This window comes from Odontesthes bonariensis, chromosome 9 (genome assembly GCF_027942865.1).
Source record: "Odontesthes bonariensis isolate fOdoBon6 chromosome 9, fOdoBon6.hap1, whole genome shotgun sequence".
Taxonomy (NCBI): Eukaryota; Metazoa; Chordata; class Actinopteri; order Atheriniformes; family Atherinopsidae; genus Odontesthes; species Odontesthes bonariensis.
This window is the reverse complement of record NC_134514.1, coordinates 30,677,338-30,693,510: the sequence shown is the minus strand read 5'-3', so window position 1 is coordinate 30,693,510 and position 16,173 is coordinate 30,677,338. Positions and strand designations below refer to the sequence as shown.

The 16,173-nt window shown below is 42.3% G+C and overlaps 20 non-coding genes across 20 annotated transcripts; all 20 read left to right on the top strand.

The window, feature by feature from the left end:
• Nucleotides 1–1,251: 1,251 nt before the first annotated feature.
• trnap-agg (transfer RNA proline (anticodon AGG)) lies at nt 1,252–1,323 on the top strand. The gene has a single exon. It is a non-coding gene; the product is annotated as a tRNA-Pro (tRNA).
• A 608-nt stretch (nt 1,324–1,931) lies between these two features.
• Nucleotides 1,932–2,003, top strand: trnap-agg (transfer RNA proline (anticodon AGG)). Its single transcript has one exon. It is a non-coding gene; the product is annotated as a tRNA-Pro (tRNA).
• A 1,261-nt stretch (nt 2,004–3,264) lies between these two features.
• trnap-agg (transfer RNA proline (anticodon AGG)) lies at nt 3,265–3,336 on the top strand. Its single transcript has one exon. It is a non-coding gene; the product is annotated as a tRNA-Pro (tRNA).
• A 580-nt stretch (nt 3,337–3,916) lies between these two features.
• On the top strand, nt 3,917–3,988 carry trnap-cgg (transfer RNA proline (anticodon CGG)). Its single transcript has one exon. It is a non-coding gene; the product is annotated as a tRNA-Pro (tRNA).
• A 608-nt stretch (nt 3,989–4,596) lies between these two features.
• Nucleotides 4,597–4,668, top strand: trnap-agg (transfer RNA proline (anticodon AGG)). The gene has a single exon. It is a non-coding gene; the product is annotated as a tRNA-Pro (tRNA).
• Nucleotides 4,669–5,929: 1,261 nt separating this feature from the next.
• trnap-cgg (transfer RNA proline (anticodon CGG)) lies at nt 5,930–6,001 on the top strand. The gene has a single exon. It is a non-coding gene; the product is annotated as a tRNA-Pro (tRNA).
• Nucleotides 6,002–6,609: 608 nt separating this feature from the next.
• On the top strand, nt 6,610–6,681 carry trnap-ugg (transfer RNA proline (anticodon UGG)). Its single transcript has one exon. It is a non-coding gene; the product is annotated as a tRNA-Pro (tRNA).
• A 608-nt stretch (nt 6,682–7,289) lies between these two features.
• On the top strand, nt 7,290–7,361 carry trnap-ugg (transfer RNA proline (anticodon UGG)). Its single transcript has one exon. It is a non-coding gene; the product is annotated as a tRNA-Pro (tRNA).
• A 1,261-nt stretch (nt 7,362–8,622) lies between these two features.
• On the top strand, nt 8,623–8,694 carry trnap-cgg (transfer RNA proline (anticodon CGG)). The gene has a single exon. It is a non-coding gene; the product is annotated as a tRNA-Pro (tRNA).
• Nucleotides 8,695–9,302: 608 nt separating this feature from the next.
• On the top strand, nt 9,303–9,374 carry trnap-ugg (transfer RNA proline (anticodon UGG)). The gene has a single exon. It is a non-coding gene; the product is annotated as a tRNA-Pro (tRNA).
• Nucleotides 9,375–9,982: 608 nt separating this feature from the next.
• On the top strand, nt 9,983–10,054 carry trnap-ugg (transfer RNA proline (anticodon UGG)). The gene has a single exon. It is a non-coding gene; the product is annotated as a tRNA-Pro (tRNA).
• Nucleotides 10,055–10,662: 608 nt separating this feature from the next.
• On the top strand, nt 10,663–10,734 carry trnap-agg (transfer RNA proline (anticodon AGG)). Its single transcript has one exon. It is a non-coding gene; the product is annotated as a tRNA-Pro (tRNA).
• Nucleotides 10,735–11,315: 581 nt separating this feature from the next.
• Nucleotides 11,316–11,387, top strand: trnap-cgg (transfer RNA proline (anticodon CGG)). Its single transcript has one exon. It is a non-coding gene; the product is annotated as a tRNA-Pro (tRNA).
• A 608-nt stretch (nt 11,388–11,995) lies between these two features.
• trnap-ugg (transfer RNA proline (anticodon UGG)) lies at nt 11,996–12,067 on the top strand. Its single transcript has one exon. It is a non-coding gene; the product is annotated as a tRNA-Pro (tRNA).
• A 608-nt stretch (nt 12,068–12,675) lies between these two features.
• trnap-ugg (transfer RNA proline (anticodon UGG)) lies at nt 12,676–12,747 on the top strand. The gene has a single exon. It is a non-coding gene; the product is annotated as a tRNA-Pro (tRNA).
• Nucleotides 12,748–13,355: 608 nt separating this feature from the next.
• trnap-ugg (transfer RNA proline (anticodon UGG)) lies at nt 13,356–13,427 on the top strand. The gene has a single exon. It is a non-coding gene; the product is annotated as a tRNA-Pro (tRNA).
• A 608-nt stretch (nt 13,428–14,035) lies between these two features.
• On the top strand, nt 14,036–14,107 carry trnap-agg (transfer RNA proline (anticodon AGG)). Its single transcript has one exon. It is a non-coding gene; the product is annotated as a tRNA-Pro (tRNA).
• Nucleotides 14,108–14,688: 581 nt separating this feature from the next.
• On the top strand, nt 14,689–14,760 carry trnap-cgg (transfer RNA proline (anticodon CGG)). Its single transcript has one exon. It is a non-coding gene; the product is annotated as a tRNA-Pro (tRNA).
• Nucleotides 14,761–15,368: 608 nt separating this feature from the next.
• On the top strand, nt 15,369–15,440 carry trnap-ugg (transfer RNA proline (anticodon UGG)). The gene has a single exon. It is a non-coding gene; the product is annotated as a tRNA-Pro (tRNA).
• Nucleotides 15,441–16,048: 608 nt separating this feature from the next.
• On the top strand, nt 16,049–16,120 carry trnap-agg (transfer RNA proline (anticodon AGG)). Its single transcript has one exon. It is a non-coding gene; the product is annotated as a tRNA-Pro (tRNA).
• Nucleotides 16,121–16,173: the final 53 nt, after the last annotated feature.

Genomic DNA, 16,173 nt, shown 5'->3' with positions numbered 1-16,173 from the left:
AAGAAACCTATACGGAAAGCTTCATGGTTAACTTTGGGTACCTTCCTTCATCTCAAAAGCGTCTGTCTTTGCTCTCCCAAATTGTTAATTAAGAGTGCTGATAACAATTGCAAAAATGTCCTGTCTTACTATATTGTTTGGAGCTGTAGCATTTGGCTCTCCTTTCACTCAACATGAGTGAAGTTATTGAGGACATAGACTGAACATCCCCAAAATTAAAGCCACTGACAGTTAAGTGAACAACTCTTCTTTTCTTTTACAATGCAATTTTTATCTAGACAAACCGTTATCCCAACTTTTACTTGGAGTTTACGTTGACCCTCCACAAGTTTACACTCACAGCTGGGATTTGTAGTGTTACAGATTGATTTACACATACTTTTTGCAACTAATCTCCACTTTAGAATAAGAGAACTTTGAAATAAAAAAAATGGAAGCAACACTGACATTGAGTGAGCTGAACTGAAAGTTGTAGGATGTTTCTATTCGATGATTGAACGTACCTTCCGAGGGTATCTTTTTGCTATCTGTGGCCCGCGGCACTCGTATGAAGTCTAAAGTTGCAAATCTTGGCTCGTTGGTCTAGGGGTATGATTCTCACTTCGGGTGCGGGAGGTCCCGGGTTCAAATCCCGGACAAGCCCTTACCTGGTTTACTGGCCTTGTGTCTTCCCTTTGCTGTGAAATCAGAGAAGAATTGAATCAATGACTATAACATTGAATGCATTTGGAATCAAAACCCCAAATATGGCAATACAGCTCAAACCTCCACCACTCATTCCGATGTTGCTTCAAGACCTTCTTAAATTAATTTCTTATCTGGAATTTGAAAGACAGATCCACACATGTCAGTAATCCTGTATCATGGAAGCACACCCTCTGCAGTATTATCTAAAGCAGTTTTGGTAATTGTACTATAAATCCAGATTGAAACGCTTCAAGTCAATGGTAGAGAAATGGAGATATAGACCTGTTCTGTCTTAAAGTTGGGCTTCTTGATAAAATGTGATGTGACTTGGTGGAACCTGGCGGTGAGTATTGGCTCATTGGTCTCAGGAGTTTTTGTGGGCTGTTCAGGGTATGTGCCTAATAACTTCACTCCCGTTGAGTGAAGGGAGAGCCAACTCCAAACAATATAGGCTCATTACTCTGGAAAAGTCAAAAAAGAAAGAAAGCAATTACAAATTCCCAGGATTCCATGGCTACGTCAGCTGTCCGCGCGCTCTCACGAAACGCAAAAAGTCCACTTTTTGGCTCGTTGGTCTAGGGGTATGATTCTTGCTTAGGGTGCGAGAGGTCCCGGGTTCAAATCCCGGACGAGCCCTTTCCTGGTTTACTGGCCTTGTGTCTTTCCTTTGCTGTCAAATCAGAGAAGGATTGAATCAATGACTATAACATTCAATGCATTTGGAATCAAAACCCCAAATATGGCAATACAGCTCAAACCTCCACCACTCATTCCGAAGTTGCTTCAAGACCTTCTTAAATTAATTTCTTATCTGGAATTTGAAAGACAGATCCACGCATGTCAGTAATCCTGTATCATGGAAGCACACCCTCTGCAGTATTATCTAAAGCAGTTTCCGTATTTGTTCTATAAGTCCAGATTGAAACGCTTCAAGTCAATGGTAGAGAAATGGAGATATAGACCTGTTCTGTCTTAAAGTTGGGCTTCTTGATAAAATGTGATGTGACTTGGTGGAACCTGGCGGTGAGTATTGGCTCATTGGTCTCAGGTGTTTTTGTGGGCTGTTCAGTGTATGTGCCTAATAACTTCACTCACGTTGAGTGAAGGGAGAGCCAACTCCAAACAATATAGGCTCATTGCTCTGGAAAAGTCAAAGAAGAAAGAAAGCAATCACAAATTCCCAGGATTCCATGGCTACGTCAGCTGTCGGCGTGCTCTCACGAAACGTAAAAAGTCCACTTTTTGGCTCGTTGGTCTAGGGGTATGATTCTCGCTTAGGGTGCGAGAGGTCCCGGGTTCAAATCCCGGGCGAGCCCTCCTCCTTTAAGAAACCTATACGGAAAGCTTGATGGTTAACTTTGGGTACCTTCCTTCATCTCAAATGCGTCTCTCTTTGCTCTCCCAAATTGTTAATTAAGAGTGCTGATAACAATTGCAAAAATGCCCTGTCTTACTATATTGTTTGGAGCTGTAGCAGTTGGCTCTCCTTTCACTCAACATGAGTGAAGTTATTGAGGACATAGACTGAACATCCCCAACATTAAAGCCACTGACAGTTAAGTGAACAACTCTTCTTTTCTTTTACAATGCAATTTTTAGCTAGACAAACCGTTATCCCAGCTTTTACTTGGAGTTTACGTAGACCCTCCACAAGTTTACACTCACAGCTGGGATTTGTAGTGTTACAGATTGATTTACACATACTTTTGGCAACTAATCTCCACTTTAGAATAAGAGAACTTTGAAATAAAAAAAAATGGAAGCAACACTGACATTGAGTGAGCTGAACTGAAAGTTGTATGATGTTTCTATTCGATGATCGAATGTACCTTCCGAGGGTATCTTTTTGCTATCTGTGGCCCGCGGCACTCGTATGAAGTCTAAAGTTGCAAATCTTGGCTCGTTGGTCTAGGGGTATGATTCTTGCTTCGGGTGTGGGATGTCCCGGGTTCAAATCCCGAACGAGCCCTTCCCTGGTTTACTGGCCTTGTGTCTTTCCTTTGCTGTGAAATCAGAGAAGAATTGAATCAATGACTATAACATTCAATGCATTTGGAATCAAAACCCCAAATTTGGCAATACAGCTCAAACCTCCACCACTCATTCCGATGTTGCTTCAAGACCTTCTTAAATTAATTTCTTAACTGGAATTTGAAAGACAGATCCACACATGTCAGTAATCCTGTATCATGGAAGCACACCCTCTGCAGTATTATCTAAAGCAGTTTTGGTATTTGTACTATAAATCCAGATTGAAACGCTTCAAGTCAATGGTAGAGAAATGGAGATATAGACCTGTTCTGTCTTAAAGTTGGGCTTCTTGATAAAATGTGATGTGAGTTGGTGGAACCTGGCGGTGAGTATTGGCTCATTGGTCTCAGGAGTTTTTGTGGGCTGTTCAGGGTATGTGCCTAATAACTTCACTCACGTTGAGTGAAGGGAGAGCCAACTCCAAACAATATAGGCTTATTGCTCTGGAAAAGTCAAAGAAGAAAGAAAGCAATCACAAATTCCCAGGATTCCATGGCTACGTCAGCTGTCCACGTGCTCTCACGAAACGCAAAAAGTCCACTTTTTGGCTCGTTGGTCTAGGGGTATGATTCTCGCTTAGGGTGCGAGAGGTCTCGGGTTCAAATCCCGGGCGAGCCCTCCTCCCTTAAGAAACCTATACGGAAAGCTTGATGGTTAACTTTGGGTACCTTCCTTCATCTCAAAAGCGTCTCTCTTTGCTCTCCCAAATTGTTAATTAAGAGTGCTGATAACAATTGCAAAAATGTCCTGTCTTACTATATTGTTTGGAGCTGTAGCAGTTGGCTCTCCTTTCACTCAACATGAGTGAAGTTATTGAGGACATAAACTGAACATCCCCAAAATTAAAGCCACTGACAGTTAAGTGAAAAACTCTTCTTTTCTTTTACAATGCAATTTTTAGCTAGACAAACCGTTATCCCAGCTTTTACTTGGAGTTTACGTTGACCCTCCACAAGTTTACACTCACAGTTGGGATTTGTAGTGTTACAGATTGATTTACACATACTTTTGGCAACTAATCTCCACTTTAGAATAAGAGAACTTTGAAATAAAAAAAATGGAAGCAACACTGACATTGAGTGAGCTGAACTGAAAGTTGTAGGATGTTTCTATTCGATGATCGAACGTACCTTCCGAGGGTATCTTTTTGCTATCTGTGGCCCGCGGCACTCGTATGAAGTCTAATGTTGAAAATCTTGGCTCGTTGGTCTAGGGGTATGATTCTTGCTTCGGGTGCGGGAGGTCCCGGGTTCAAATCCCGGACGAGCCCTTCCCTGGTTTACTGGCCTTGTGTCTTTCCTTTGCTGTGAAATCAGAGAAGAATTGAATCAATGACTATAACATTCAATGCATTTGGAATCAAAACCCCAAATATGGCAATACAGCTCAAACCTCCACCACTCATTCCGATGTTGCTTCAAGACCTTCTTAAATTAATTTCTTATCTGGAATTTGAAAGACAGATCCACACATGTCAGTAATCCTGTATCATGGAAGCACACCCTCTGCAGTATTATCTAAAGCAGTTTTGGTATTTGTACTATAAATCCAGATTGAAACGCTTCAAGTCAATGGTAGAGAAATGGAGATATAGACCTGTTCTGTCTTAAAGTTGGGCTTCTTGATAAAATGTGATGTGACTTGGTGGAACCTGGCGGTGAGTATTGGCTCATTGGTCTCAGGAGTTTTTGTGGGCTGTTCAGGGTATGTGCCTAATAACTTCACTCCCGTTGAGTGAAGGGAGAGCCAACTCCAAACAATATAGGCTCATTACTCTGGAAAAGTCAAAAAAGAAAGAAAGCAATTACAAATTCCCAGGATTCCATGGCTACGTCAGCTGTCCGCGCGCTCTCACGAAACGCAAAAAGTCCACTTTTTGGCTCGTTGGTCTAGGGGTATGATTCTTGCTTAGGGTGCGAGAGGTCCCGGGTTCAAATCCCGGACGAGCCCTTTCCTGGTTTACTGGCCTTGTGTCTTTCCTTTGCTGTCAAATCAGAGAAGGATTGAATCAATGACTATAACATTGAATGCATTTGGAATCAAAACCCCAAATATGGCAATACAGCTCAAACCTCCACCACTCATTCCGAAGTTGCTTCAAGACCTTCTTAAATTAATTTCTTATCTGGAATTTGAAAGACAGATCCACGCATGTCAGTAATCCTGTATCATGGAAGCACACCCTCTGCAGTATTATCTAAAGCAGTTTTGGTATTTGTTCTATAAATCCAGATTGAAACGCTTCAAGTCAATGGTAGAGAAATGGAGATATAGACCTGTTCTGTCTTAAAGTTGGGCTTCTTGATAAAATGTGATGTGAGTTGGTGGAACCTGGCGGTGAGTATTGGCTCATTGGTCTCAGGAGTTTTTGTGGGCTGTTCAGGGTATGTGCCTAATAACTTCACTCACGTTGAGTGAAGGGAGAGCCAACTCCAAACAATATAGGCTTATTGCTCTGGAAAAGTCAAAGAAGAAAGAAAGCAATCACAAATTCCCAGGATTCCATGGCTACGTCAGCTGTCCACGTGCTCTCACGAAACGCAAAAAGTCCACTTTTTGGCTCGTTGGTCTAGGGGTATTATTCTCGCTTAGGGTGCGAGAGGTCCCGGGTTCAAATCCCGGGCGAGCCCTCCTTCCTTAAGAAACCTATACGGAAAGCTTCATGGTTAACTTTGGGTACCTTCCATTAATCTCAAAAGCGTCTCTCTTTGCTCTCCCAAATTGTTAATTAAGAGTGCTGATAACAATTGCAAAAATGTCCTGTCTTACTATATTGTTTGGAGCTGTAGCAGTTGGCTCTCCTTTCACTCAACATGAGTGAAGTTATTGAGGACATAGACTGAACATCCCCAAAATTAAAGCCACTGACAGTTAAGTGAAAAACTCTTCTTTTCTTTTACAATGCAATTTTTAGCTAGACAAACCGTTATCCCAGCTTTTACTTGGAGTTTACGTTGACCCTCCACAAGTTTACACTCACAGTTGGGATTTGTAGTGTTACAGATTGATTTACACATACTTTTGGCAACTAATCTCCACTTTAGAATAAGAGAACTTTGAAATTTAAAAAATGGAAGCAACACTGACATTGAGTGAGCTGAACTGAAAGTTGTAGGATGTTTCTATTCGATGATCGAACGTACCTTCCGAGGGTATCTTTTTGCTATCTGTGGCCCGCGGCACTCGTATGAAGTCTAATGTTGAAAATCTTGGCTCGTTGGTCTAGGGGTATGATTCTCGCTTCGGGTGCGGGAGGTCCCGGGTTCAAATCCCGGACGAGCCCTTCCCTGGTTTACTGGCCTTGTGTCTTTCCTTTGCTGTGAAATCAGAGAAGAATTGAATCAATGACTATAACATTGAATGCATTTGGAATCAAAATCCCAAATATGGCAATACAGCTCAAACCTCCACCATTCATTCCGATGTTGCTTCAAGACCTTCTTAAATTAATTTCTTATCTGGAATTTGAAAGACAGATCCACACATGTCAGTAATCCTGTATCATGGAAGCACACCCTCTGCAGTATTATCTAAAGCAGTTTTGGTATTTGTACTATAAATCCAGATTGAAACGCTTCAAGTCAATGGTAGAGAAATGGAGATATAGACCTGTTCTGTCTTAAAGTTGGGCTTCTTGATAAAATGTGATGTGAGTTGGTGAAACCTGGCGGTGAGTATTGGCTCATTGGTCTCAGGAGTTTTTGTGGGTTGTTCAGGGTATGTGCCTAATAACTTCACTCACGTTGAGTGAAGGGAGAGCCAACTCCAAACAATATAGGCTCATTACTCTGGAAAAGTCAAAGAAGAAAGAAAGCAATCACAAATTCCCAGGATTCCATGGCTACGTCAGCTGTCCGCGCACTATCACGAAACGCAAAAAGTCCAACTTTGGGCTCGTTGGTCTAGGGGTATGATTCTCGCTTTGGGTGCGAGAGGTCCCGGGTTCAAATCCCGGACGAGCCCTTTCCTAGTTTACTGGCCTTGTGTCTTTCCTTTGCTGTCAAATCAGAGAAGGATTGAATCAATGACTATAACATTCAATGCATTTGGAATCAAAACCCCAAATATGGCAATACAGCTCAAACCTCCACCACTCATTCCGAAGTTGCTTCAAGACCTTCTTAAATTAATTTCTTATCTGGAATTTGAAAGACAGATCCACGCATGTCAGTAATCCTGTATCATGGAAGCACACCCTCTGCAGTATTATCTAAAGCAGTTTTGGTATTTGTTCTATAAGTCCAGATTGAAACGCTTCAAGTCAATGGTAGAGAAATGGAGATATAGACGTGTTCTGTCTTAAAGTTGGGCTTCTTGATAAAATGTGATGTGACTTGGTGGAACCTGGCGGTGAGTATTGGCTCATTGGTCTCAGGTGTTTTTGTGGGCTGTTCAGTGTATGTGCCTAATAACTTCACTCATGTTGAGTGAAGGGAGAGCCAACTCCAAACATTATAGGCTCATTGCTCTGGAAAAGTCAAAGAAGAAAGAAAGCAATCACAAATTCCCAGGATTCCATGGCTACGTCAGCTGTCCGCGCGCTCTCACGAAACGCAAAAAGTCCACCTTTTGGCTCGTTGGTCTAGGGGTATGATTCTCGCTTTGGGTGCGAGAGGTCCCGGGTTCAAATCCCGGACGAGCCCTTTCTTGGTTTACTGGCCTTGTGTCTTTCCTTTGCTGTCAAATCAGAGAAGGATTGAATCAATGACTATAACATTGAATGCATTTGGAATCAAAACCCCAAATATGGCAATACAGCTCAAACCTCCACCACTCATTCCGAAGTTGCTTCAAGACCTTCTTAAATGAATTTCTTATCTGGAATTTGAAAGACAGATCCACGCATGTCAGTAATCCTGTATCATGGAAGCACACCCTCTGCCGTATTATCTAAAGCAGTTTTGGTATTTGTACTATAAATCCAGATTGAAACGCTTCAAGTCAATGGTAGAGAAATGGAGATATAGACCTGTTCTGTCTTAAAGTTGGGCTTCTTGATAAAATGTGATGTGAGTTGGTGGAACCTGGCGGTGAGTATTGGCTCATTGGTCTCAGGAGTTTTTGTGGGCTGTTCAGGGTATGTGCCTAATAACTTCACTCACGTTGAGTGAAGGGAGAGCCAACTCCAAACAATATAGGCTTATTGCTCTGGAAAAGTCAAAGAAGAAAGAAAGCAATCACAAATTCCCAGGATTCCATGGCTACGTCAGCTGTCCACGTGCTCTCACGAAACACAAAAAGTCCACTTTTTGGCTCGTTGGTCTAGGGGTATTATTCTCGCTTAGGGTGCGAGAGGTCCCGGGTTCAAATCCCGGGCGAGCCCTCCTTCCTTAAGAAACCTATACGGAAAGCTTCATGGTTAACTTTGGGTACCTTCCATTAATCTCAAAAGCGTCTCTCTTTGCTCTCCCAAATTGTTAATTAAGAGTGCTGATAACAATTGCAAAAATGTCCTGTCTTACTATATTGTTTGGAGCTGTAGCAGTTGGCTCTCCTTTCACTCAACATGAGTGAAGTTATTGAGGACATAGACTGAACATCCCCAAAATTAAAGCCACTGACAGTTAAGTGAAAAACTCTTCTTTTCTTTTACAATGCAATTTTTAGCTAGACAAACCGTTATCCCAGCTTTTACTTGGAGTTTACGTTGACCCTCCACAAGTTTACACTCACAGTTGGGATTTGTAGTGTTACAGATTGATTTACACATACTTTTGGCAACTAATCTCCACTTTAGAATAAGAGAACTTTGAAATTTAAAAAATGGAAGCAACACTGACATTGAGTGAGCTGAACTGAAAGTTGTAGGATGTTTCTATTCGATGATCGAACGTACCTTCCGAGGGTATCTTTTTGCTATCTGTGGCCCGCGGCACTCGTATGAAGTCTAATGTTGAAAATCTTGGCTCGTTGGTCTAGGGGTATGATTCTCGCTTCGGGTGCGGGAGGTCCCGGGTTCAAATCCCGGACGAACCCTTCCCTGGTTTACTGGCCTTGTGTCTTTCCTTTGCTGTGAAATCAGAGAAGAATTGAATCAATGACTATAACATTCAATGCATTTGGAATCAAAATCCCAAATATGGCAATACAGCTCAAACCTCCACCATTCATTCCGATGTTGCTTCAAGACCTTCTTAAATTAATTTCTTATCTGGAATTTGAAAGACAGATCCACACATGTCAGTAATCCTGTATCATGGAAGCACACCCTCTGCAGTATTATCTAAAGCAGTTTTGGTATTTGTACTATAAATCCAGATTGAAACGCTTCAAGTCAATGGTAGAGAAATGGAGATATAGACCTGTTCTGTCTTAAAGTTGGGCTTCTTGATAAAATGTGATGTGAGTTGGTGGAACCTGGCGGTGAGTATTGGCTCATTGGTCTCAGGAGTTTTTGTGGGTTGTTCAGGGTATGTGCCTAATAACTTCACTCACGTTGAGTGAAGGGAGAGCCAACTCCAAACAATATAGGCTCATTACTCTGGAAAAGTCAAAGAAGAAAGAAAGCAATCACAAATTCCCAGGATTCCATGGCTACGTCAGCTGTCCGCGCACTATCACGAAACGCAAAAAGTCCACCTTTGGGCTCGTTGGTCTAGGGGTATGATTCTCGCTTTGGGTGCGAGAGGTCCCGGGTTCAAATCCCGGACGAGCCCTTTCCTGGTTTACTGGCCTTGTGTCTTTCCTTTGCTGTCAAATCAGAGAAGGATTGAATCAATGACTATAACATTCAATGCATTTGGAATCAAAACCCCAAATATGGCAATACAGCTCAAACCTCCACCACTCATTCCGAAGTTGCTTCAAGACCTTCTTAAATGAATTTCTTATCTGGAATTTGAAAGACAGATCCACGCATGTCAGTAATCCTGTATCATGGAAGCACACCCTCTGCAGTATTATCTAAAGCAGTTTTGGTATTTGTACTATAAATCCAGATTGAAACGCTTCAAGTCAATGGTAGAGAAATGGAGATATAGACCTGTTCTGTCTTAAAGTTGGGCTTCTTGATAAAATGTGATGTGACTTGGTGGAACCTGGCGGTGAGTATTGGCTCATTGGTCTCAGGAGTTTTTGTGGGCTGTTCAGGGTATGTGCCTAATAACTTCACTCCCGTTGAGTGAAGGGAGAGCCAACTCCAAACAATATAGGCTCATTACTCTGGAAAAGTCAAAAAAGAAAGAAAGCAATTACAAATTCCCAGGATTCCATGGCTACGTCAGCTGTCCGCGCGCTCTCACGAAACGCAAAAAGTCCACCTCTTGGCTCGTTGGTCTAGGGGTATGATTCTCGCTTTGGGTGCGAGAGGTCCCGGGTTCAAATCCCGGACGAGCCCTTTCTTGGTTTACTGGCCTTGTGTCTTTCCTTTGCTGTCAAATCAGAGAAGGATTGAATCAATGACTATAACATTGAATGCATTTGGAATCAAAACCCCAAATATGGCAATACAGCTCAAACCTCCACCACTCATTCCGAAGTTGCTTCAAGACCTTCTTAAATGAATTTCTTATCTGGAATTTGAAAGACAGATCCACGCATGTCAGTAATCCTGTATCATGGAAGCACACCCTCTGCCGTATTATCTAAAGCAGTTTTGGTATTTGTACTATAAATCCAGATTGAAACGCTTCAAGTCAATGGTAGAGAAATGGAGATATAGACCTGTTCTGTCTTAAAGTTGGGCTTCTTGATAAAATGTGATGTGAGTTGGTGGAACCTGGCGGTGAGTATTGGCTCATTGGTCTCAGGAGTTTTTGTGGGCTGTTCAGGGTATGTGCCTAATAACTTCACTCACGTTGAGTGAAGGGAGAGCCAACTCCAAACAATATAGGCTTATTGCTCTGGAAAAGTCAAAGAAGAAAGAAAGCAATCACAAATTCCCAGGATTCCATGGCTACGTCAGCTGTCCACGTGCTCTCACGAAACGCAAAAAGTCCACTTTTTGGCTCGTTGGTCTAGGGGTATTATTCTCGCTTAGGGTGCGAGAGGTCCCGGGTTCAAATCCCGGGCGAGCCCTCCTTCCTTAAGAAACCTATACGGAAAGCTTCATGGTTAACTTTGGGTACCTTCCATTAATCTCAAAAGCGTCTCTCTTTGCTCTCCCAAATTGTTAATTAAGAGTGCTGATAACAATTGCAAAAATGTCCTGTCTTACTATATTGTTTGGAGCTGTAGCAGTTGGCTCTCCTTTCACTCAACATGAGTGAAGTTATTGAGGACATAGACTGAACATCCCCAAAATTAAAGCCACTGACAGTTAAGTGAAAAACTCTTCTTTTCTTTTACAATGCAATTTTTAGCTAGACAAACCGTTATCCCAGCTTTTACTTGGAGTTTACGTTGACCCTCCACAAGTTTACACTCACAGTTGGGATTTGTAGTGTTACAGATTGATTTACACATACTTTTGGCAACTAATCTCCACTTTAGAATAAGAGAACTTTGAAATTTAAAAAATGGAAGCAACACTGACATTGAGTGAGCTGAACTGAAAGTTGTAGGATGTTTCTATTCGATGATCGAACGTACCTTCCGAGGGTATCTTTTTGCTATCTGTGGCCCGCGGCACTCGTATGAAGTCTAATGTTGAAAATCTTGGCTCGTTGGTCTAGGGGTATGATTCTCGCTTCGGGTGCGGGAGGTCCCGGGTTCAAATCCCGGACGAGCCCTTCCCTGGTTTACTGGCCTTGTGTCTTTCCTTTGCTGTGAAATCAGAGAAGAATTGAATCAATGACTATAACATTCAATGCATTTGGAATCAAAACCCCAAATATGGCAATACAGCTCAAACCTCCACCACTCATTCCGATGTTGCTTCAAGACCTTCTTAAATTAATTTCTTATCTGGAATTTGAAAGACAGATCCACACATGTCAGTAATCCTGTATCATGGAAGCACACCCTCTGCAGTATTATCTAAAGTAGTTTTGGTATTTGTACTATAAATCCAGATTGAAACGCTTCAAGTCAATGGTAGAGAAATGGAGATATAGACCTGTTCTGTCTTAAAGTTGGGCTTCTTGATAAAATGTGATGTGAGTTGGTGGAACCTGGCGGTGAGTATTGGCTCATTGGTCTCAGGAGTTTTTGTGGGTTGTTCAGGGTATGTGCCTAATAACTTCACTCATGTTGAGTGAAGGGAGAGCCAACTCCAAACAATATAGGCTCATTACTCTGGAAAAGTCAAAGAAGAAAGAAAGCAATCACAAATTCCCAGGATTCCATGGCTACGTCAGCTGTCCGCGCTCTATCACGAAACGCAAAAAGTCCACCTTTGGGCTCGTTGGTCTAGGGGTATGATTCTCGCTTTGGGTGCGAGAGGTCCCGGGTTCAAATCCCGGACGAGCCCTTCCCTGGTTTACTGGCCTTGTGTCTTTCCTTTGCTGTCAAATCAGAGAAGGATTGAATCAATGACTATAACATTGAATGCATTTGGAATCAAAACCCCAAATATGGCAATACAGCTCAAACCTCCACCACTCATTCCGATGTTGCTTCAAGACCTTCTTAAATTAATTTCTTATCTGGAATTTGAAAGACAGATCCACGCATGTCAGTAATCCTGTATCATGGAAGCACACCCTCTGCAGTATTATCTAAAGCAGTTTTGGTATTTGTACTATAAATCCAGATTGAAACGCTTCAAGTCAATGGTAGAGAAATGGAGATATAGACCTGTTCTGTCTTAAAGTTGGGCTTCTTGATAAAATGTGATGTGAGTTGGTGGAACCTGGCGGTGAGTATTGGCTCATTGGTCTCAGGAGTTTTTGTGGGTTGTTCAGGGTATGTGCCTAATAACTTCACTCACGTTGAGTGAAGGGAGAGCCAACTCCAAACAATATAGGCTCATTACTCTGGAAAAGTCAAAGAAGAAAGAAAGCAATCACAAATTCCCAGGATTCCATGGCTACGTCAGCTGTCCGCGCACTATCACGAAACGCAAAAAGTCCACCTTTTGGCTCGTTGGTCTAGGGGTATGATTCTCGCTTTGGGTGCGAGAGGTCCCGGGTTCAAATCCCGGACGAGCCCTTTCTTGGTTTACTGGCCTTGTGTCTTTCCTTTGCTGTCAAATCAGAGAAGGATTGAATCAATGACTATAACATTGAATGCATTTGGAATCAAAACCCCAAATATGGCAATACAGCTCAAACCTCCACCACTCATTCCGAAGTTGCTTCAAGACCTTCTTAAATTAATTTCTTATCTGGAATTTGAAAGACAGATCCACGCATGTCAGTAATCCTGTATCATGGAAGCACACCCTCTGCAGTATTATCTAAAGCAGTTTTGGTATTTGTTCTATAAGTCCAGATTGAAACGCTTCAAGTCAATGGTAGAGAAATGGAGATATAGACGTGTTCTGTCTTAAAGTTGGGCTTCTTGATAAAATGTGATGTGACTTGGTGGAACCTGGCGGTGAGTATTGGCTCATTGGTCTCAGGTGTTTTTGTGGGCTGTTCAGTGTATGTGCCTAATAACTTCACTCATGTTGAGTGAAGGGAGAGCCAACTCCAAACATTATAGGCTCATTGCTCTGGAAAAGTCAAAGAAGAAAGAAAGCAATCACAAATTCCCAGGATTCCATGGCTACGTCAGCTGTCCGCGCGCTCTCACGAAACGCAAAAAGTCCACCTTTTGGCTCGTTGGTCTAGGGGTATGATTCTCGCTTTGGGTGCGAGAGGTCCCGGGTTCAAATCCCGGACGAGCCCTTTCTTGGTTTACTGGCCTTGTGTCTTTCCTTTGCTGTCAAATCAGAGAAGGATTGAATCAATGACTATAACATTGAATGCATTTGGAATCAAAACCCCAAATATGGCAATACAGCTCAAACCTCCACCACTCATTCCGAAGTTGCTTCAAGACCTTCTTAAATGAATTTCTTATCTGGAATTTGAAAGACAGATCCACGCATGTCAGTAATCCTGTATCATGGAAGCACACCCTCTGCCGTATTATCTAAAGCAGTTTTGGTATTTGTACTATAAATCCAGATTGAAACGCTTCAAGTCAATGGTAGAGAAATGGAGATATAGACCTGTTCTGTCTTAAAGTTGGGCTTCTTGATAAAATGTGATGTGAGTTGGTGGAACCTGGCGGTGAGTATTGGCTCATTGGTCTCAGGAGTTTTTGTGGGCTGTTCAGGGTATGTGCCTAATAACTTCACTCACGTTGAGTGAAGGGAGAGCCAACTCCAAACAATATAGGCTTATTGCTCTGGAAAAGTCAAAGAAGAAAGAAAGCAATCACAAATTCCCAGGATTCCATGGCTACGTCAGCTGTCCACGTGCTCTCACGAAACGCAAAAAGTCCACTTTTTGGCTCGTTGGTCTAGGGGTATTATTCTCGCTTAGGGTGCGAGAGGTCCCGGGTTCAAATCCCGGGCGAGCCCTCCTTCCTTAAGAAACCTATACGGAAAGCTTCATGGTTAACTTTGGGTACCTTCCATTAATCTCAAAAGCGTCTCTCTTTGCTCTCCCAAATTGTTAATTAAGAGTGCTGATAACAATTGCAAAAATGCCCTGTCTTACTATATTGTTTGGAGCTGTAGCAGTTGGCTCTCCTTTCACTCAACATGAGTGAAGTTATTGAGGACATAGACTGAACATCCCCAACATTAAAGCCACTGACAGTTAAGTGAACAACTCTTCTTTTCTTTTACAATGCAATTTTTAGCTAGACAAACCGTTATCCCAGCTTTTACTTGGAGTTTACGTTGACCCTCCACAAGTTTACACTCACAGCTGGGATTTGTAGTGTTACAGATTGATTTACACATACTTTTTGCAACTAATCTCCACTTTAGAATAAGAGAACTTTGAAATAAAAAAAATGGAAGCAACACTGACATTGAGTGAGCTGAACTGAAAGTTGTAGGATGTTTCTATTCGATGATTGAACGTACCTTCCGAGGGTATCTTTTTGCTATCTGTGGCCCGCGGCACTCGTATGAAGTCTAAAGTTGCAAATCTTGGCTCGTTGGTCTAGGGGTATGATTCTCACTTCGGGTGCGGGAGGTCCCGGGTTCAAATCCCGGACGAGCCCTTCCCTGGTTTACTGGCCTTGTGTCTTCCCTTTGCTGTAAAATCAGAGAAGAATTGAATCAATGACTATAACATTGAATGCATTTGGAATCAAAACCCCAAATATGGCAATACAGCTCAAACCTCCACCACTCATTCCGAAGTTGCTTCAAGACCTTCTTAAATTAATTTCTTATCTGGAATTTGAAAGACAGATCCACACATGTCAGTAATCCTGTATCATGGAAGCACATCCTCTGCAGTATTATCTAAAGCAGTTTTGGTATTTGTACTATAAATCCAGATTGAAACGCTTCAAGTCAATGGTAGAGAAATGGAGATATAGACCTGTTCTGTCTTAAAGTTGGGCTTCTTGATAAAATGTGATGTGACTTGGTGGAACCTGGCGGTGAGTATTGGCTCATTGGTCTCAGGAGTTTTTGTGGGCTGTTCAGGGTATGTGCCTAATAACTTCACTCATGTTGAGTGAAGGGAGAGCCAACTCCAAACAATATAGGCTCATTACTCTGGAAAAGTCAAAGAAGAAAGAAAGCAATCACAAATTCCCAGGATTCCATGGCTACGTCAGCTGTCCGCGCTCTATCACGAAACGCAAAAAGTCCACCTTTGGGCTCGTTGGTCTAGGGGTATGATTCTCGCTTTGGGTGCGAGAGGTCCCGGGTTCAAATCCCGGACGAGCCCTTCCCTGGTTTACTGGCCTTGTGTCTTTCCTTTGCTGTCAAATCAGAGAAGGATTGAATCAATGACTATAACATTGAATGCATTTGGAATCAAAACCCCAAATATGGCAATACAGCTCAAACCTCCACCACTCATTCCGAAGTTGCTTCAAGACCTTCTTAAATTAATTTCTTATCTGGAATTTGAAAGACAGATCCACGCATGTCAGTAATCCTGTATCATGGAAGCACACCCTCTGCAATATTATCTAAAGCAGTTTTGGTATTTGTACTATAAATCCAGATTGAAACGCTTCAAGTCAATGGTAGGGAAATGGAGATATAGACCTGTTCTGTCTTAAAGTTGGGCTTCTTGATAAAATGTGATGTGAGTTGGTGGAACCTGGCGGTGAGTATTGGCTCATTGGTCTCAGGTGTTTTTGTGGGCTGTTCAGTGTATGTGCCTAATAACTTCACTCATGTTGAGTGAAGGGAGAGCCAACTCCAAACAATATAGGCTCATTGCTCTGGAAAAGTCAAAGAAGAAAGAAAGCAATCACAAATTCCCAGGATTCCATGGCTACGTCAGCTGTCCGCGTGCTCTCACGAAACGCAAAAAGACCACTTTTTGGCTCGTTGGTCTAGGGGTATGATTCTCGCTTAGGGTGCGAGAGGTCCCGGGTTCAAATCCCGGGCGAGCCCTCCTCCCTTAAGAAACCTATACGGAAAGCTTCATGGTTAACTTTGGGTACCTT